Below are 21,630 nucleotides of genomic sequence, written 5' to 3'. Positions count from 1 at the left end.
ACACAAAATTAGTAAAAAAAGACACAAAATTACAAACAAAAGACAAAAATAACCAAAAGACACAAAATGACCAAAAAAAGACACAAAATTACCCCAAAAAGACAAAAAATTACTAAAAAAAGACACAAATTTACCAATAAAAGACACAAAATTATTTTAAAAAAGACACAAAATTACCAAAACACCACCACACGTTATTAGACCTTGTTTTTCCATCCATGTCTGACAGGATGTATATAAATACACTTTGATTTATCACATATATTGTGACCATAACTACACTGGCTGTAACTGGAACTCTTAACCTAAACTGGTTACGTTCCCACATTATGTTTGAAACACAAGTATGCATGATCTTTCTTCAAAAGTTGCAAATACAACGTTATTGATGAAGGATTGAGCAGGGGGTGCTAAGTTTGGCTGCAAAAGCATTTCTGTCCATTCATTTCAAATACAAAATGAGAAAACTTCTTACTTGGTTTATTACCTTTTGTGGGATTTTGTGGGTTTTTATGTGGGTTTTTTTCAGTTTTTTTGTATTTTTTGCATTTTTTGTAGTTTTGTGTGTATGATTTTGTGTTTTTTTGCGTTTTTCATTTCTTTTGTCATTTTTGTGGGTTTTTTGCGTTTTTATGTATGTTTTTGTCTTTTTTGTGTGTTTTATGTGTTTTTGTGTTTTTACATGTTTTTCTTGTGTGATTTTGTGTATATTTTCACATTTTTCTATTTTCTGTCATTTTTGGTGTATTTTTTGTGTTTTTATGTATGTTTTTTGTAATTTTTTGTGTGTGTTTTATGTTTTTTTGCGTTTGGTTTTTGTATTTTTGTGTGTGTGTGTGTGTGTGTGTGTGATTTTTTGTCAAAACCCATCAAAATAGCCCCAAACTCCAAAGGGTTAAACTCAAACCAATGATGACTCCAACACACCACTCGAGGGCCCTTTTCACACTCGAAACAGCTCCTAAAGGCTTTACACTACTTTTATTATAAGTAAAGCTGCCCAGCACCTTAAAACAACCTCTGAAGTGTAAAATCTGTGGAGTTCTTCTTCTTTAATTCAGCGAGCCCTCTGGTAATGTATCAGAGGGCTCAGAATGATATACATGGCTAGTCAGTCGCTACTAATTGTTGGTGGAGAATCCTTGTCCTGACTATGGAAATCAATGCTAGACTGAATAATGGAGGAGAAACAAACTGTCTATTCAGTGTGAATATTAAGTAAAGTTGTCAAAGAGCCTGCTGGAGGGGAATGTTTCAGTGGCTAATGTTCTTGGATCTATCCATTCATGCAATTCTTTGCAGCTGTCCCCAAACCATCCCATTCCTCTTCATCCTCCAACTCTTCCTCCAAGCTCTCTGACAGTAGAGAGTAGAGAGTACTGCCCTCTGCTGCCCTGGCAGCAAGACTTTGATCTACTGCCACCTTTAACCCATTTAAGGCGGGAAAGCATTACCGCATTTATACCATTAAAACCTGTTGGGGCCATTAAAGCTGGGAAAGAGGATACGTCGTTTTGTAGTATTTGTAGTTTTTCCACCTATTTTCGGTCTCTTGGCCAATGAAATGCATCAGAATACATGTGGGAGTGTCGCAATGCAACATGGGACTTTTCAAGAACTGAAATCATCACCAAAAAAAGACACAAAATGACCAAAAAAGACACAAAAAGACTAAACAAAGACACAAAACGACTTAAAAAAGACACAAAAAGACCAAAAAAGACACAAAATGACCAAAAAATACACAAAATTACTAAAAACACACAAAATTACCAAAAAACACAAAATTATTTTAAAAAAGACACACAATTATTTAAAAAAGACACAAAATTACCAAAAAAAAGGACACAAAACTACCAAAAACAGTAATTAAAGGGACCTTCCACACACAACACGGTAAAGTGCCATTCATATAAAACTCACATTAAACTTTCATATCAAGGTGGGGGGCCACAAAATATCGTCACGAGGTCCAGAATTGGCCCATGGGCCGCGAGTTTGAGACTTTGATATACTGCCACCTTTAAATAAATTCTCTCTTTCCTTGTGGAGCCAATGAATGGATGAGATAAATAGACAACCCACCATATCACCCCACCACCACCACCCACCAACCCACCAACCCACCACCCACCATACCAACCCACCACCACCATCCACCAACCCACCATACCACCCACCACCACCACCCACCAACCCACCATATCACCCCCCACCACCACCACCAACCCACCACCCACCATATCAACCCACCAACCCACCACCCACCATACCAACCCACCAACCCACCACCCACCATACCAACCCACCACCACCACCCACCAACCCACCATATCACCCACCCCACCACCACCACCCACCAACCCACCACCACCACCACCACCCACCAACCCACCATACCAACCCACCACCCACCAACCCACCATATCACCACCACCACCCACCAACCCACCAACCCACCACCTCTCTCTGTGTCTCAGGGATCATCAGTGTGGCAACATTTTCTGGTTGGCTGCTTATCGGAAAGCTGTCTGCTCACGTTGATACAGCACTTCCTAACTTCCTCCATACACTGGATAAGAAAGTAGCTGACTGCAGCTTCTGCTGTGCGTTAACAATCTGAGTCTGAGCAACAACAACAACAGACCAAGCCTGAATGCTTTACTTTGTAGTCACTCTTTGGAGGCATGAGGTTATGGAAAACATAAAACATTGAACTTCTTGATGTTATCTTGACAGTATAATCTAATTTGAATTAGTTTTTACGATATACAGGAAGTCTCTTTTTGGTCTTTAAAATAAAAGCGTACATTATCAAAACAGGCAACTCTGAGAGGGCTCCAATTCACTCTATCTCTGAGTTGTTGTGGCCGAGAGGTTAAGGCGATGGACTTGAAATCCATTGGGGTCTCCCCGCGCAGGTTCGAATCCTGCCAACAACGGAAGACACTTTTGAGCAGCGGCAGCCACCAATATTCACAGACTACGACACCTGCTGAGGGTATAAAGCAAGGGTCTCAAACTCAAATTACCTGGGGGTCGCTGGAGGCAGTATCAAATGACCAAAAAAGACACAAAATTAATTAAAAAAGACACAAAATTACCAAAAAATACACAGAATTACCAAAAAAAGAAACCAAATTATTAAAAAAGACCCAAAAAGACACAGAATTACCAAAAAAACCCACAGAATTATTAAAAAAAGACACAAAATTATTTTAAAAAGACACAAAATTACAAAAAAGAAACAAAATTACTGAAAAAACACTTAATCGCTTAAAAAAAGACACAACATGACCAAAAAATACACAGAATTACCAAAAAATACACAAAATTATTTAAAAAAAGACACAAAATTATTTAAAAAAAAGACACAGAATTACCAAAAAACACACAAAATTATTTTAAAAAAAGACCAAAAAAGACACAAAATTACAAAAAAAGACACAAAATTACAAAAAAAACCCACTAATTTACTTAAAAAAGACACAATTTTTTTGGGGGGAAAATACACAAAATGACCCAAAAAGACACAAAATTGCTAAAAAAAAAGACACAAAATGATTAAAAAAGACACAAAATGATTAAAAAAAACACACAAAATTACCCAAGAAATACACAAAATCACCAAAAAAAGACACAGAATCACCAAAAAAAAGACACAGAGTTACCAGAAAAAGACACAAAATGATTAAAAAAAACACACAAAATGACCCAAAAAAGACACAAATTTACCAAAAAAAAGTAATTAAAGGGACCTTACACACACAACACGGTAACGTGCCATTCATAAATAAAGGATCTCCGTGTCTGTATAATGTTTGTAATAACGTCAGATCCCATTTCATTTTCATCACTCATTTGCCACCGGTGGCAAATATCCATTCAGTGTGTCCTTTTGTCTCAAAGCCGTCTAAAGGTGAAACCTTTCCCAAACAGAAACTGCAGCTCCTTCTTCTGTTTGCTGAGGTGACAGCAGGGCTGCTATCACTTCCTGTCTCTAATGTGTTTGGCTGAAAGGAGAGCAGCGAGGGATTTGATGTGTCTCCCAGACAGATATACCCTGATGGAGCTGTACTGTACTCTTCATATTTTATTGAAGCCATCATCTGAGTTGAGTAAACATATTAGAGTCTACATTATTAATTCCAATTTCTCTTGGATTCTGTTTGTTCACTCCCAGCCCTGAATAACTGAGGTCAAATCCTCCTTCTATGGCAAATACTGAGAGAGAGAGAGAGAGATAAAGACAGAGAGAGAGAGGGAGAGGCCAAGGGGTGGGAGGTTATTTCCAGTTTCTAGGATAGTTTTTGAAGCTTTTAGAATACTGACACAAATACAAAATAGACATAATCCAGTTAACCACATAAAACTTTAAACGTGCTTTCAGATTGAAAATTAAGTTAGTTTTTTCCTTGCTTTATCTGTACTAGTGCAGTTCCCGTAGGAAGTATGTATTCGTATAGTGCCAGATTGTATTTTGTAGCTAACGCTAATGCTAGTCTTGCTAGTGTAACCATAAAAAACAGAAACTCTATCTTTCCGTCTGTATTATGCTTAGCTGTCAGTTAATAAAGTTTAGTTTTTACTGTTTTCAATGGATCAAACTGATGCAGAAGAAAGGGCTTAAATCTCCTTAGCTTAGCATGCTAATGGTGAGTTAGCACATTATGCAGTATGCTGCACTGAAAGTACATTAACATGAACCCAGTTAGCTGATATACTATATTGCATTTAAGTATCTCATATCAAACTAGAAAATTTCCTCTGGGGAAATAGTGAAAGGGCCACGGGGGCTACTGCCGGTGTGTGTACACTATGATGAGATTCTTCAGAGATTTACAACAATTAATACTAGTAATGTTATGATACTATATAATATACAAGGAGCACACCTACAACAAGCATTCCTTTTCAAGTATGTATTTATACAGCAACCTATGACCTTTAACCTCAAAATGTGTGCGTGAAACATGTGTATCTGGAGGAGTGTGCGCGCTTATGCGTGCATGTATCTGTAACTGTAATCACATCAAAGGATCAAAGGCTTTGCGGTCGACCAATCAGAGCAGAGCAATCAACAGAATTAACTGCAGCTGTTGAATGTTCCGGCACAGTGACAGCAGAGGTGGACAGACTGGAATTTCTGGCCTCGAACAGAAAGCATTTTTGGCAAAACCATAATACCTATCATTGATCCGACTTCACTTTGAGCGTCCTGAGTTCTTCCTGAACGTCTACATATGCTTTTTGTGAAGAAAAATGAAGAAATAGCTTTGTAAGAGCGATCTAAAAAACTGTTAAATATGCTTTTCTACAGAAATCTTCCTGCGTTTTTAATATGGGAGCCAATGAGGCTGTTGGTGCTCCGGCTTTGCCCCGTGGCCCTAATAATTATGGGCATTACGCTAAGCAATATGAATGTCATCCCTGAATTACATAGTAATGAAACATAAGAAGTGAATAAAGCTAAATCTCCTTAGCTTAGCATGCTAATCGTGCTACAACAACGTCTGCAACTCCATAAAACACTTACTTTCCATAAGGCACCACACCATCCAGCACATACACATTGAACATTGATATTCGCTGGAAACTATTAGAATATTATTGGCAGATGTGTTGATAGTTATATTGGGAACAAAACTGGATGTTGGGCCATCACAAATTCAGAACCTGGTTGCCGTGGCAGCCATTTTTAAAAATGGCCACCATGGTCACCAGATTGCGAATATGTAATGGCCCAATATCCAGTCTTTTTCTAAATATATTAAGCTGTATATGTACCAAATTTGGTGCTTTTATCACAAAATGAACAATAGGTTAGCTATGCCGCCCCACTATAAGCAATGTTTTGTTTTATTTCTGTGCTGATTTTTTACAGGAGTTTGTAAAGACATCCCTGTATTCTTCGCTGTAAATTCGAATAAAAATTTGATCGCAAAAATAACATCTTGACCAGTAAAAGCTGAATTTCAGCGTCTGCTGCCACTGAGCAAGGCACATCAACCCAAACCTGCTTCAATATAGTGACTCATTAGCAACCAGCAGCAGTGTGGAGCTGCTAGTGTCTGTGCTGCTGTGTGTTTATGTGGATCAGATGAATTTTTAATGATCCACATGGGAAAACTGAGTCACAGGGTCAATAATAATAGGATACAGCCAAGAAAGGAAAAAAGAGAATATAATGAATGATAGTATGAATGAATCACAGCATTATGAGGGTGTGCAGAATAAGAGTAGCAGAACATAATGAGACTGATATTAAATCAAAATAGCCATGCATGCGATTTACACAGTAAGTGTAAAATTATCATATCAAGATGTTTTTTAAATATATGCATATGTGCATTTTGTCCCAAGCAACCCAGCGTGGGCAGTGCTTTATGCTCATAGCACTGGAGGAGCCAAGAGGAAGAAAAAAAATAAAACACTGATTTATTCTTTTGTGTCTGAATCCTCACACAAAAATAAATTGAAAGGAAAAATAAGGATGGAAGAGGAAAAAGGGGAAGAAAAGTGGTGTTGTAGCAGCAGCACCTCGGGCTAACAGAGATCTGTGGTCAGAATACAGAACAACAGCAGCACGAATGTCTTTCACAGCCCAAACACATGCACATATGCAGCTTTATGTAAACCCAAGAGCTTTCACATGCACATGTTTATTACCTCCAACGTATGGCCTGAGAATCAAGGGTTGCCATGCATCCCAGCATGCATCAGTAGGTAAGAAAATGGCTAAAAAAATATTTAAAATGACCAAAAAAAGACACAAAATGAATAAAAAGACTGAAAATGACCAAAAAAAGACAGAAAATGACCAAAAAAGACACTTAATGACTAAAAAAAGACAAAAGCTTTCACATGCACATGTTTAGTACCTGCAACGTATGGCCTGAGAATCAAGGGTCGCCATGCATCCCAGCATGCATCAGTAGTTAAGAAGAAAATGACTAAAAAAAGACACAAAATGACCAAAAGACACAAAATGACCAAAAGAAGACACAAAATGACAAAAAAAGACACAAAACGACTAAAAAAAGATAAAATGACTAAAAAAAGACAGAAAATGACAAAAAAAGACAGAAAATGACTTAAAAAAGACAAAAAATGACAGAAAAATGACCAAAAAATGACCAAAAAAGACACTAAATGACTAAAAAAAGACAGAAAATGACCAAAAAAAGACACAAAATAGCTAAAAAATTACAGAAAATGACCAAAAAAAGACACAAAATGACAAAAAAAAAGACACAAAATGACTAAAAAAAGACACAAAAGCTTTCACATGCACATGTTTATTACCTCCAATGTATAGCCTGAGAATCAATGGTCGCCATGCATCCCAGCATGCATCAGTGGGTAAAGTTTTGGATGTCTACCTAATTTGACCATGTCCCATTTCAGTATTTTTTGTGGCCTGTGCTTCTGTTTTCTCATTTTCTTTCTAATTTATTAAGCTTCTCTTGTAAATTAAATTAATGAAGTGTCAATATTAATAATTAAAGAAAGCAATTCAGTCGTATATGCAACATGGGACTTTTCCAGAACTTTGAAATCATCACCAAAAACAGACACAAAATGACCAGAAAAAGACATAAAATGACTAGAAAATGATAGAAAATGACTTAAAAAAAGACAGAAAATGACTAAAAAAAGACACAGAATGACCAAAAACGGACAGAAAATGACCAAAAAAAGACACAAAATTACAAAAAAACAAACAGAAAATGACTAAAAAAAAAAGAAAGAAAATAACTTAAAAAAGACAGAAAATGACAAAAAAAAAAGATAGAAAAAGACAGAAGACAGAAATGACTAAAAAAAGGCACAATTTCCCCATTGTGGGATTAATAAAGTAATCTTCTTCTTCTTCTTCTTCTTCACAACATGACACAGACACAACATGACTAAAAAAAGACACAAAATGACAAAAAAAAACACAAAATGACCAAAAAACTGACTGTTGAATTTCCAGAAAAACTTCAGGTTTCAGGGCTTCTTTTAAAATCACCCAGAGGTTTTACAGGCAGTTTTTCCAGCCATTTTGGCTCTAAATGATTTAAGGGCATAATGGAGGAAGACAGATTCAGCACCACGGACAGAGACAGAGAAACACAATGCTGAGAGACAAAGGGACTAATTACGCCTCAGAGTAATTATGCTCCAGCAGATGGATTTCATTGATGCAGGTCTGACGTGGTGCAACTACAATGTTCAGCAGAAGGACTACAAAAACATGCTCCCTGGCCTGTACATTTCTGTTGGATTGTTTCATGCAGCTATTTAAAAAAAGCTGCTTCAGCTGCAGTTTGTTAAAGACAGATACTGAATGTCCTCCTTCATCCTGATACTGTCAAAACTTCTAAACAATACTTACTGTCCACTGTCCACTGTTGTTCATTGAAATTAAAAGTTAATATCATAAATCTAGGTCTATAAATCTGCTCTAAATATCTCCATTCACCTCAAAACGCCTCATTTTATTTGCTTATTTGAAAGACAGACTGCTGTGTTTAGTTTTTAAAGCTGATTATGAACAGACGAACGGTATGACATCTATCTATAAAGCAAGAAGTGTGTGTGTGTGTGTGTGTGTGTGTTCTTGTACTTCCTACATAGTGAGGACCAGAACACGTTTTTAAACAACAGAGTGAGGACATTTTTGCAAAGTGAGGACATTTCGGCCGGTCCTCACTTCTTGAAAGGCTTTTTTTTTTAGATTTCAGACTTTGTTTTAAGGGTTAAACAAAAACTTAAGCATTTAAAAAAAAAAAATACTAAACAAAAACTATCAAACTCACTCTTAAAACTCATTAAAACTAACTGGATTTGAAAAGAAAAATTCACAACGAAATTAAAACTAAAACTGATGAAAAATCCAAAACTATTATAACCTTGCAAGGGAATTCACTGTTCCAATGAGGGTCCCCACAAAGATAGAAGTACAAGAATGTGTGTGTGTGTGTGTGTGTGTGTGTGTGTGTGTGTGTTCTTGTTCTTCCTACATAGTGAGGACCACAACACTTTTTTAACCAACAGAGTGAGGACATTTTTGCAAAGTGAGGACATTTCAGCCGGTCCTCACTTCTTTAAAGGCTTTTTTTTTTTTTAGATTTCAGACTTTGTTTTAAGGGTTAAAGGTTACATGATAATGATAATTAACTGAAACTGTATTGTGTGGTTACAAAACTAACTAAAATTATAGTGAAAATGTCCTTCGTTTTCCTCTTTGTCAACTTTTTTCATACATAATGAAGATGGATCAGACAAAGGAAATAAAGGCAAAATTTACTGTGACCTCTTTTAATCTCCCACCCAACAAATACCCCATTACAAAAAACTACAACTAATAAAAACTAAACTAGAACTAAAGCATTTCAAAAAAAAAAATACTAAACTAAAACTAGCAAACTCACTCTAAAAACTCATTAAAACTAACTGGATTTGAAAAAACTAATGAAAAATCCCAAACTATTATAATCTTGCAAGGGAATTCACTGTTCCAATGAGGGTCCTCACAAAGATAGAAGTACAAGAATGTGTGTGTGTGTGTGTGTAATATTCATATAGTGAAAGGTCAGAGGTCAAAGAGAAAGCTATCAGTGAGCCTGAGGCAAAGTGTCCGGCTCCTTGTGATAAGCCCTCAGCCTGCTGCAGCCTGTTGTTCGAGGTGGTTTTGTCCAGTTTGTAGCAGATAGAGCAACATTTCCACCAGATAAATTAAGGTTAACTCCTGGCGGGTTGTTGGGTCTCCATGGAGACATGGGAATGTGTGCATGCATGTGTGTGTCTGTTTGGTACCAGACAGGATTGTGTGATGTTCAGGTCTCCACCTCCAACAGCTGCATGAGCTGTTGGTGGATATGTCCAGCTCCAAATATCTTCTAAATACCTGATTCATGCTTTCCAGTTTTCATTTTACCCTCCGGAGTCCATGGAACAACCTGCACATTACTTCTTCATGTATAATTGTGTGTCATTTTTAGTAATTTGTGTCATTTTTGGTCATTTTGTGTCTTTTTTATAATTTTGTGTCTTTTTTGGTCATTTTGTGTCTTTTTTATAATTTTGTGTCTTTTTTGGTCATTTTGTGTCTTTTTTAAGTAATATAGTTTTTTTTTCTGTCATTTTCTGTCTTTTTTATAATTTTGTGTCTTTTTTGGTCATTTTGTGATTTTTTTAAGTAATTTAATTTTTTTGGTAATTTTGTGACTTTTTTAAGTAATTTGTTTTTTTCTGTCATTTTGTTTCTTTTTTTCATAATTTTGTGTCTTTTTTGGTCATTTTGTGTCTTTTTTAAGTAATTTAGTTTTTTCTGTCATTTTGTTTCTTTTTTTCATAATTTTGTGACTTTTTTTAAGTAATTCAGTTTTTTTGGTCATTTTGTTTCTTTTTTTTCGTAATTTTGTGTCTTTTTTTGGTTATTTTGTTTCTTCTTTCAGTAATTTAGTTTTTTTTCTGTCATTTTGTCTTTTTTTTTATAATTTTATGTCTTTTTTTATAATTTTGTGTCTTTTTTGGTAATTTTGATACTGCCTCCAGCGGCCCCCAGGTAATTTGAGTTTGAGACCCCTGGTTTAGACCAGTTGAGTCTGGTTTCAGGTCTAGCATTATTAAACCAAGTCCTTTAGTCAGTGTTCCATTCGGGCCGAAATTTCCCAGCTCATACAGGGGATGTAGCTCAGTGGTAGAGCGCATGCTTCGCATGTATGAGGTCCCGGGTTCAATCCCCGGCATCTCCAACTGGTCTTATGGACACACCAGAATGGTCTCTAAACTGCTCTGGGCATTCTGTAAAAACAACAAACAATGATAGAAAGAGTCAGAGATCGCAACGTTGAGCAGAATATAAACATTGGGACATCTCTGTAAATGTCCTGTTTTTCCTCAGCCATTGAGACAGTTGTAAACATTTTTTTGAAAGAAAGCTCATTGCCAGGTTGTAAGTTGTCGTGGCCGAGAGGTGTAATGTGCAGGAGAAAAGAGAGGACAAAGGGAGATGTTGCCTCCATTAGCCTCGTAGTTTCACCGGCCGACGGGAAGGATTTTTACACAGAGGTGTGAAAATCCTTATTTGTCTGTGAAGCTGAGTTTAATGGCTTCCCCCTTTGTTGGAGAACAATAGAGGTTTCTGCATTTTAATGTTGGCTGAGCTTAAGGACAATACTCTCAAATAAAAAAACAGTCCAAACTGCAATAAAGAGCAAACACAGAGTCCTGGTGTCTTCTTTCTGTGTTCTGACAACTCACCTTTGTGACAAAAGCTAAAATCATTGTGGCTACCCGTCATAGTTGTAAAGTTGACTTCATGGACAATATCGTCTACGCTGGAGGCCAAAGGGCTCCAGGATACAACGTGACACACCCAGATCTCCCACTGAGATGTTCCTGGACAAGATGGCAGCTCTTCAGCTCACGGGATGCTTGAGATCAGAAAACTCAGCGTCTTCCACCAACATCTTTAGACCTGACTCCATCTCCAGAGTATCTGGAGCAGCCTGTCCTCACTAAAACACAAAATGACTAAAAAGACTGAAAATGACCAAAAAAAGACAGAAAATGACTAAAAAAGACAGAAAATGTATTAAAAAAGAGAGAAAATTACCAAAAAAGTCACGAAATGACTAAAAAAAGACAGAAAATGACTAAAAAAGACAGAAAATGACTAAAAAAGACAGAAAATGTATTAAAAAAGAGAGAAAATGACCAAAAAAGTCACTAAATGACTAAAAAAAGACATAAAATGACCAAAAACAGACAGAAAATGACTAGAAAAAGACAGAAAATGACTGAAAAAAGACAGAAAATGTATTAAAAAAGACAGAAAATTACCAAAAAAGTCACGAAATGACTAAAAAAAGACAGAAAATGACCAGAAACAGACAGAAAATGACCAGAAAAAGACATAAACTGACTAGAAAATGACTAAAAGAAGACAGAAAATGACCAAAAAAGACAGAAAATGACTAAAAAGACAGAAAATTACTAAAAAAGAGAGAAAATGACCAAAAAAGTCACTAAATGACTAAAAAAAGACATAAAATGACCAAAAACAGACAGAAAATGACTAGAAAAAGACAGAAAATGACTGAAAAAAGACAGAAAATGTATTAAAAAAGACAGAAAATTACCAAAAAAGTCACGAAATGACTAAAAAAAGACAGAAAATGACCAGAAACAGACAGAAAATGACCAGAAAAAGACATAAACTGACTAGAAAATGACTAAAAGAAGACAGAAAATGACCAAAAAAGACAGAAAATGACTAAAAAGACAGAAAATTACTAAAAAAAGACAGAAAATGACAAAAAACAAGACAGAAAATTACCAAAAAAACACAAAATGACCAACAAAAAGACAAAAAATGGCTTAAAAAAGACAGAAAATGACTAAAAAGACAGAAAATTAGAAAAAAAAAGACAAAAAAAAAAAGACACAAAATGACAAAAAAAAGACAGAAAATGACTAAAAAAAAAGACACAAAATGTCTTAAAAAAACCACACAAAATCAATAAAAAACTAACTGTTGAATTTCCAGAAAAACTTCAGGTTTTAGGGCTTCTTTTAAAATCACCCAGAGTTTTTACAGGCAGTTTTCCAGGCGTTTTAGCGCTAAATGATTTAAGGGCCCAATGGAGGAAGACAGATTCAGCACCACGGACAGAGACAGAGAGACACAACTGCCTCTTCCAGGCTCAATGTCCAAATAAATTCATGATTTTGCAGGGAAAGACTTATTGCACAGCGATGGTGGTATAGTGGTGAGCATAGCTGCCTTCCAAGCAGTTGACCCGGGTTCGATTCCCGGCCATCGCAATTCATTTTCTTCCAGTGGGAGGAATGATGCTCAGTGGTGCTTTGCATGTAGGAGCAGAAAGAAACACAGCTACATCTACACTACCGGTCAAAAGTTTTAGAACAGCCCAAGTTTTCCAGTTTTTTATTGAAATTCAAGCAGTTCAAGTCAAATGAACAGCTTGAAAGGGTCCAAAGGTAAGTGGTGAACTGCCAGAGGTAAATAAAAAAAGGTAAGCTTAACCAAAACTGAAAAATAATGTACATTTCAGAATTATACAAGTAGGCCTTTTTCAGGGAACAAGAAATGGGTTAACAACTTAACTCTATGGAGTCTTGGGCTATTTTGTCCATTTTTGAATTCTTTTCATGTCTTTGTAAGTCATTTTGTGACTTTTTTTAGTCATTTTGTGTCTTTTTTTAGTCATTTTGTGTCTTTTTTGTCATTTTGTATCTTTTTTAGTCATTTTGTGTCTTTAGATGTATTTTTTTGTGTCTTTTTTTGGTCATTTTGTGTCTTTTTTTGGTCATTTTGTGTCTTTTTAGCCATTTTGTGTCTTTTTTGTCATTTTGTGTCTTTTTTAGTCATTTTGTGTCTTTAGATGTATTTTTTTGTCATTTTGTGTCTTTTTTTGGTCATTTTGTGTCTTTTTTTAGTTATTTTGTGTCTTTCTTAGTCATTTTGTGTCTTTTTTTAGTCATTTTATGTCTTTTTTTGTCATTTTGTGTCTTTTTTGTCATTTTGCGTCTTTTTTTTGTCATTTTGTGTCTTTCTTAGTCATTTTGTGTCTTTTTTTAGTCATTTTGTGTATTTTTTTAGTCATTTTGTGTCTTTTTTGTCATTTTGTGTCTTTTTTGTCATTTTGTGTCTTTTTTTGGTCATTTTGTGTCTTTTTTTAGTCCTTTAGTCCAACATAAAATGTGATTTTGAATCTTTTTTTTTTTTACTTTCAAAACACTAACATGCTCAATAAATAATTTTAAATGTTGCAAATGTGCATTAATTTCAGAGTACACTGAGACATTAAACTGCATCATTTTCAATAAAATTCTGGAAAAGTTGGTGTGTTCTAAAACTTTTGACCAGTAGTGTATGTAAATGTCCTCCAATTTCTATGTGTTGGTTGTGTTTACAGAATTCCCTGAGCAGTTTAGGGTCCATAAGACCAGTTGGAGATGCCGGGGATTGAACCCGGGGCCTCATACATGCAAAGCATGCGCTCTACCACTGAGCTACATCCCCTGGATGAGTCCCCAATTTTTGCAGCTTCCACTGGGAGTTGAAGACAAGAAAAAAAAGAACATACCGGAATAATTTAGTGACTTCGGTGACTTGAATTTTGTGTCTTTTTAAAATAATTTTGTGTCTTTTTAAAATATTTTTTTGTCTTTTTAAAATCATTTTTTGTCTTTTTTTTTTAATAATTTTTTTGTATTTTTTGGGTCATTTTGTGTCTTTTTTGGGTCATTTAGTGGTTTTTCATTCATTTTGTATCTACCATGATGACATCATTATGGGCATGGTAATGTTTGGCATTAAATCAGTTACAGTCTCTCCCCGTAGAGATAAAGTTCACACAAACATCTTCCCACATGCACACCACACTTTATATAAGGAGAGGAAACTAACTGATTTACTTTGTTGCCAGGTAGCACTGGCTAGTTTTAGAAGAAGTCCAAATATAAAGATTCACTCCTACACACACACACACACACACACACACACACACACACACACACACACAGGTAACCCTGCCAAGCCTCTGTCTGTTCCCAGCATGTTTATGTGCTCAGCTGATTGATCAAACAATAAAAACAGGATGAAATATTTGGGCCTTTTTCAAACAGCTGATCACAGGGCAGCGGATTAAGGAACATACTTCAAATACTTCATGTTGTGGGTTTGTTGTTTTCTATGTTGCCGGGTAGTTTAGATGACAACAGACGGAGAGAAGCCATGTGCAGAGTGTTGTGGTGGCAGACAGGAGAGGAGAGAGGATGAAAAGATGTGGAGAACAAGAGGATGAAACATGGGAGGAAGAGGAGCGCATGGTGGAGGAACAGAGACGAAGCAGAGGAGGATAAAAGTTTATGGAAAGACGACAGGAAACCAGAAACTCATATGGAGCAACCAGGAGTATGTCCAGTACCAACGAGGAAGGTTTTAGATAATTTTATCAGCAATCTTGGCTCCTAAAGCCTGAGATGATTTTATGATAATTAGAAGTTTACATACCGTATTTCATCAAATAATAGTCAGGGCTTCTATTAACTCTATGGAGTCTGTTTTGTCCATTTCTAAATCCTTTTCATGTCTTTTTGTGTCTCTGTAAGTCATTTTGTGTCTTTTTTTTAGTTATTTTGTGTCTTTTTTAGTCATTTAGTCCAATGTAAAATGTGATTATGAATATTTTTTTACTCTTTACTTTGTGTCTTCTGTGTTTTTTTGGTAGTTCTGTCTGCTCATTTTGTGTCTTTTGGTCATTTTGTGTCTATTTTTTTAGTTATTTTGTGTCTTTTTTGGTCATTTTGTGTCTTTTTTAGTCATTTTGTGTCTTTTTTGTAATTTTGTAATTTTGTGTCTTTTGTGTTTTTTTAGTCATTTTGTGTCTTTTTTGGTCATTTTGTGTCTTTTTTTTGGTCATTTTGTGTCTTTTTTGGTCATTTTGTGTCTTTTTTAGTCATTTTGTGTCTTTTTTGTAATTTTGTGTTTTTTTTGTAATTTTGTGTCTTTTGTGTTTTTTTAGTCATTTTGTGTCTTTTTTTGGTCATTTTGTGTCTTTTTTTTAGTCATTTTGTGTCTTTTTTAGTCATTGTGTCTTTTTTTGTCATTTTGTGGGTTTTTTTAGTCATTTTGTGTCCTTTTTCTTGTCATTTTGTGTCTTTTTTTAGTTATTTTGTGTCTTTTTTTTGGGTCATTTTGTGTCTTTTTTTTAGTCATTTTGTGTCTTTTGTCATTTTGTTAAGTTAATAAAGTGGGTTAAAGTAATAAAGAAATTGTCAGATCATGCTGAAGTTGTGCTAAGAAAGCACCAAATACCAAACATGGGTCTAGTGAATATATCAGAGCCCAGAGGGATGGCTAGAAAAGAGACGTACACACTGACAGCAGATGAAGAGAGAGACAGAAGAGAGAATTCAGATTCTAATAAAAAGCCGAATTACAATTTGAATAACTCCACATCACAGTCAAACCTCCTCAACAAGCACACAGTCTAGCTTGATAATGAAGCCCCAGAGAGAAGAAGGCCAAGTCTCCTGAATACCTTCAGAATAAAAAAAGGATTTCTGAGAATGAGAACAAGGTTATCCTCGTTAGAGCCTCCACGTTTCACCTTCATTTGACAATGTTTGAAAAGCCACAAAGAAATCACATTTTGATGGAAACGTGGCCTACGGTAATGAGTTTGTCACTTTATTTTAGGAGTTGGAGTGTAAATGAAATGCGACACATCATTATACATATTCATGAGCACAGCTCTCCCCGAGAGAAAAGTAGAAAGTCTCTTCATGAGAAGCATCTTCCACCTCCATAGTATTATTATGACATATATGACACTGCAGCTGATGATGCTAAGCTAAAGAGTTTTGTGTAGAAAAGAGAATAATTGCCTTGATCTCGCTGCCTGTCAACTTAAAGTTTATCCCTCGACCCCCAATCTAACATCATGTTGTCTCACTGAACACAATCTCACAGTTCAGATCAGACAAACTCAGTTGATACGATGAATTTTGGACAAATAATGAAGCAGATAACAACTAAAACATCTCTCTCGTCTGTGCATTTATATATTTTTTTGTAAAGTAATAACTTGTTACTGTGGGATTTGTCAGAAAAGACACAAAGTTACCCAAAAAAGAATCAAATTGACCACAAAATGATCAAAAAAGACACAAAATGACCAAAAAAAATTTACAAAATGGCCCCAAAAAGGAAACAAAATGACCAAAAAGACACAAACTGACTAAAAAAAGAGACAAAATGACCAAAAAAAGGAAATAAAATGACAAAAAAAGACACAAAATGACAAAAAAGGAACAAAATGACAAAAAAGACACAAAATGACAAAAAAAACCCCACAAAAAGACAAAAAAAGACATTAAATGACCAAAAAGACTAAAACACATGAACACTTTAACACAGTGGAGACAGAGCTGACTTCCAAAATGATTTGGAGACCCCCAGAAATCATCTCGAGACCTCGCTGCTCTATGGTACGCATTATGATGCCAGTTAGGAAGAAAGTTGAAAGTGTTTTTTCTGCTTAAAATAGAGTAAATAAACATAATCTGAAGTTTTTGTGGTTTGTTGCCCGTAGGCATTGTACCATAATGGTGCAAAAATAAAAAAGACAGTTTTTAAATAAAATTTTAACATTAGTGTAAAAGATTCAGTAGCTTCAACAAGGAACAATATATAACATTTTAAATTTAAAAACATTATAAAAGGAACTTTTTTAACAGGTTTTTTTGTCTGAATAGAAACATTGAACCATTGAACCAACGACCCATTGAAATGAACGTCTTCAACAGTCTAAAGCAGGGGTCTCAAACTCAAATTACCTGGGGGCCGCTGGAGGCAGTATTAAAATGACCAAAAAATGACACAAATTGACTGAAAAAACACTAAATTACTTAAAAAAGACAAAAAAAAAAAAATAACCAAAGGAGACATAAAATGGCCAAAAAAAAACCCAAAAATAACCATGAAAAGACAGAAATATAAAAAAATAAAAAAGACACAAAATGACCAAAAAAGGTAATTAAAGGGACCTTCCACACACAACATGGTAAAGTGCCATTCATATAAAACTCACATTAAACTTTCATATCAAGGTGGGAGCCACAAAATATCATCATGAGGGCCACAATTGGCCCGCGGGCCGCAAGTTTGACACCCATGGTCTAAAGCAGGTGTGTCAAACTCAATTACACAGGGGGGCCAAAATTTAAAACTTGAATAAAAACGCGGGCCAACATTGATCAAATAAACCTTTTACCGGTGGGTCAGCTTTTGTAGTACAATAATTTTATAATAATTTGGTATTGCCTCGCGGGCCAAATAAAATTACACTGTGGGCCACAATTGGCCCGCGGGCCGCCAGTTTGAGACCCATGCCCTAAAGCAAACACGGCTAGTGTATCACTATGTTTTATTTCTATATCAGATCTTTGAAGGAGCCACCATGAACAACCCGACTCAGACTCAAACTCAGGTATTGATGACTCAACTTAGACAACATATTACACGTTTTATACAGTCTATAGGTTCACATACCACTGTTATATTTATAATGTGAATATCAAGCATGCATTCTTTTTACAGCATGTCTTTTCAGAGGACAGAACCTGCTAAAAATGATCATTTTCTCACCAGAAATCAACGTGGTCTCACAGGAATCCGTGAAATAGCCACGGATTCGCTTAACTCAAAATCCGTGGAATAGCCACGGAATCACTCAAATTTCCGTGAAACTGACACGGATTTCGCTACAATGCAAGTTAATGACAGTCATATCCCGTGGCTATTCCAACATACAAAGTGATTATGTACATTCACTGGGTGAATATTTAGAAAATAAAACATATATTTCTCACTAGAAATGTGATCAAAATCCATTTTTATGCAGAATCTAAGTCAAAATATTGATTTTTTTTCACTAAAAATGAGAGAACTGTCCGCCATGTTTTTTGTTCTGACCGCCGGGACCTTGAAAGTCACGTGACTTGGAACACGAATAGCCACGGGATATGACTGTCATTAACTTGCATTGTAGCAAAATCCGTGTCAGTTTCACGGAAATTTGAGTGATTCTGTGGCTATTCCACAGATTCTTGTGAGACCAGGTTCCCAGAAATTCATGTTGGCATGTGTGTATCTTCCTTTGTACCCACATTGGTCGACTCTCCAGCTGTGTGTTTCTAGTTGGGTTTCCTCCATCTAGCCCTCTCCTGGAGGTAAAGTCGTGTTGGACATGTCAGTGTAGCGTGGTGGTTGCTATCCACGGCACAGGGATGAGATGAAGGCAGCTCAATATGTTCCTCCTTTTGCAAAGAAGCTCAATTTGTTTTAATGAGTTAGCACCAATCGATGGTGTTCTGCATGGTGGAGATGCTGGCGGTGTGGAGCTCTGGATATGGAGAGCATGCTAATATCTCAGTGGCTGTTAGTAATTAAAGCTCAGCCAGAGACTGTGTGCAGCCACGGAGAGGTAAAGATGACCTTTCCCCAGTGTGACAGGTAAAATGGCATCAGCAGCCTGAACAACAGAGAGAGAGGTGGGGAGGTGTTGATGGCGTCGGCTGGCCCGGAGGCTCCACCAGACGACTTGTTCTGCTGCTTCTTCTTCCTGACGACTGAGCTCTGAATCACATTAAGAAATAACATTATCTATAAAGCAAGGAGCATGCGTGTGTGTCTAGTTCAGGGGTCGGCAACCTTTACTGACTGAAGAGCCAATAAGAGAAAAAAACAGTCAGAATGGAGCCGCAAACCTTATTTTGAGCCTTAGAATGGACATTAACCCATTAAAGCTGACACGTCGTTTTGTGGTATTTGTAGTTTTTTCCATCTATTTTCGGTCTCTTGGCCAATGAAATGCATCATGTGGGAGCGTCGCAATGCATCATGGGACTTTTCCAGAACTTTGAAATCATCACCAAAAAAAGACACAAAATGACCAAAAAAAAAGACACAAAAAGACCAAAAAAAGACACAAAAAGACACAAAATGACTAAAAAAAGACACAAAATGACTAAAAACAGACACAAAATGACAAAAAAAGGACAAAAAAGACACAAAATGACCAAAAAAGACCAAAAAAAGACAAAATGAGAAGACAAAATGACTAAAAAAAGACACAAAAAGACACAAATGACCAAAAAAAGACAAAATGACCAAATAAAGACACAAAAGGACCAAAAAAAGACACAAAATGACCAAAAAAAAAAGACACCAAAGGACCAAAAAATACACAAAATGACTAAAAAAAGACACAAAATGACCACAATTGTTCCACTAAACACACAAGAGCCAAATCAAACAGAGTCCCACTAGAATAAAACCAGAGTTGATGACAGGATCACACACAATCACAAGATCACATTTATGTTGGTTTTTCTTTGTTTCTTTTTGGTTCTAAATGTTTTAATCCAGTAAGTCAGAATAAAAAAACAATTATTATTATCAGGTCATATAGGTGAAAAAAAAATATACCAACATGGCATTTAAACATTTTTCCAGTGGTGAATACAGGCAGGATGGAAAAGACTCAGACATGGAGGAAACAGCCCAAAGAGACTCCAGAGAGTTAACTCAGGAGTTTCTGCCTGAATACGCGTCCATTCTTGCATTAACTTGTTCCTGATGTCCACTGGAGTCGATCACAGAGCAGAAACATGCTCACATTCAGATCTACAGCAGTTTAAAGTTGCATATCTCACCTGTCTTGTTCTGGGACTGTTGGAGGAAAGAAGAGAACATAGAAAGGCTCCATCCAGCCTGCAGCTTCTGAATAATTCAGCAGTAAGTATAAAAGTAATTGCCAGCAGACTGATTAGCTGAACGGTTCTGTTCAGATGCATGACTCGGCTGGCTGTGTGTGGATTTGTGAACATGCTTAAGGGGCCGATTTTATAAAATACAACTAGTCAAACCTCACCTCTCCTGTAGGAAAATGAGACTTTTTGACATGTGCTGGTTATTTTCAGTCATATAATATTATGAAAGGGTGTCATGTACTTGTAATTTCCTGGTTCACTGTCTAATTTTTTCACATTCTGGAGCAGCAGAGTGTACAGACATTTTTTTTTTTTTTAAATAATGGCTTTTGCCAGTTTGGGTGTAAGTCAACGGTCTCTGCCCTGATTGGTTCACACAGCCTGATTTATTTCATATAGTTTCGAAGTTTAGTAAACACATGCTGATTTTGTAGGAAGTCATATGTCCGCATATACATAGACACTTTAAAAGTGTTAACCCTCTATGGCAGTAGTTCTCAACCTTTTTGAGTCGCGACCCCCAATTTAACATGCATGTTGTCCGCGACCCCCACTCACTGAACACAATCTCACACGCACAGTTCAGATCACCCAAAAAAGGAAAAATGACCAAAAAAAGGAAACAAAATGACCAAAAAAGACTCAAAATGACAACAAAATGACCAAAAAAGAAACTAAATGACCAGAAAAGACACAAAATGACTAAAAAAAGACACAAAATTACCAAAAAAAGGAAACAAAATTACCAAAAAAGACACAAATTGACCAGAAAATGATCAAAAAAAGACACAAAATGACCAAAAAATAAATAAATGACCAAAAAGACTAAAACACATTAACACATGAACACTTTAACACAGTGGAGACAGAGCTGACTTCCAAAATGATTTGGCGACCCCCAGAAATCATCTCGCGACCCCAATTGGGGTCCCGACCCCAAGGTTGAGAACAGCTGCTCTATGGTACGCATTATGATGGCAGTTAGGAAAAGAATGTTTGGAGTGTCTTGTTTTTTGTTGGTCTAAAAATAGACTAAATAAACATAACCTGAAGAAATGTTATAATTCTTTTTTTTTGTGGAAGTTTTTGGGGTTTGTTGCCCATAGGCAATATTTTATCATAAAGTGAAAAAGAAAGTTTTAAAAATTAATTTTAACATAATTTATTTAATAAACATGTGTAAAAGATTCAGTAGCTTCAACAGGGTACAATACAAAACATTTTACATTTAAAAACATTATAAAAGGAACTTTTTAAACTGGTTTCTTGTCTGTATGTTGCCTGTAGGAAACATTGTACCATTGAACCAACGACCCATTGAAATGAATGTCT

General features: G+C 36.0%; 4 non-coding genes across 4 annotated transcripts; 3 read left to right on the top strand and 1 right to left on the bottom strand.

Annotated features, from left to right (window-relative positions):
- The first annotated feature begins 2,860 nt into the window (after positions 1 to 2,860).
- On the top strand, positions 2,861 to 2,942 carry trnas-uga (transfer RNA serine (anticodon UGA)). The gene has a single exon. It is a non-coding gene; the product is annotated as a tRNA-Ser (tRNA).
- A 7,731-nt stretch (positions 2,943 to 10,673) lies between these two features.
- trnaa-cgc (transfer RNA alanine (anticodon CGC)) lies at positions 10,674 to 10,745 on the top strand. The gene has a single exon. It is a non-coding gene; the product is annotated as a tRNA-Ala (tRNA).
- A 2,002-nt stretch (positions 10,746 to 12,747) lies between these two features.
- On the top strand, positions 12,748 to 12,819 carry trnag-ucc (transfer RNA glycine (anticodon UCC)). Its single transcript has one exon. It is a non-coding gene; the product is annotated as a tRNA-Gly (tRNA).
- A 1,150-nt stretch (positions 12,820 to 13,969) lies between these two features.
- Positions 13,970 to 14,041, bottom strand: trnaa-ugc (transfer RNA alanine (anticodon UGC)). The gene has a single exon. It is a non-coding gene; the product is annotated as a tRNA-Ala (tRNA).
- Positions 14,042 to 21,630: the final 7,589 nt, after the last annotated feature.

Source organism: Centropristis striata, chromosome 23 (assembly GCF_030273125.1).
Source record: "Centropristis striata isolate RG_2023a ecotype Rhode Island chromosome 23, C.striata_1.0, whole genome shotgun sequence".
NCBI classification, from domain to species: domain Eukaryota; kingdom Metazoa; phylum Chordata; class Actinopteri; order Perciformes; family Serranidae; genus Centropristis; species Centropristis striata.
Note: the sequence above shows the minus strand (reverse complement) of the source record. Positions and strands in the feature narration are given on the sequence as shown.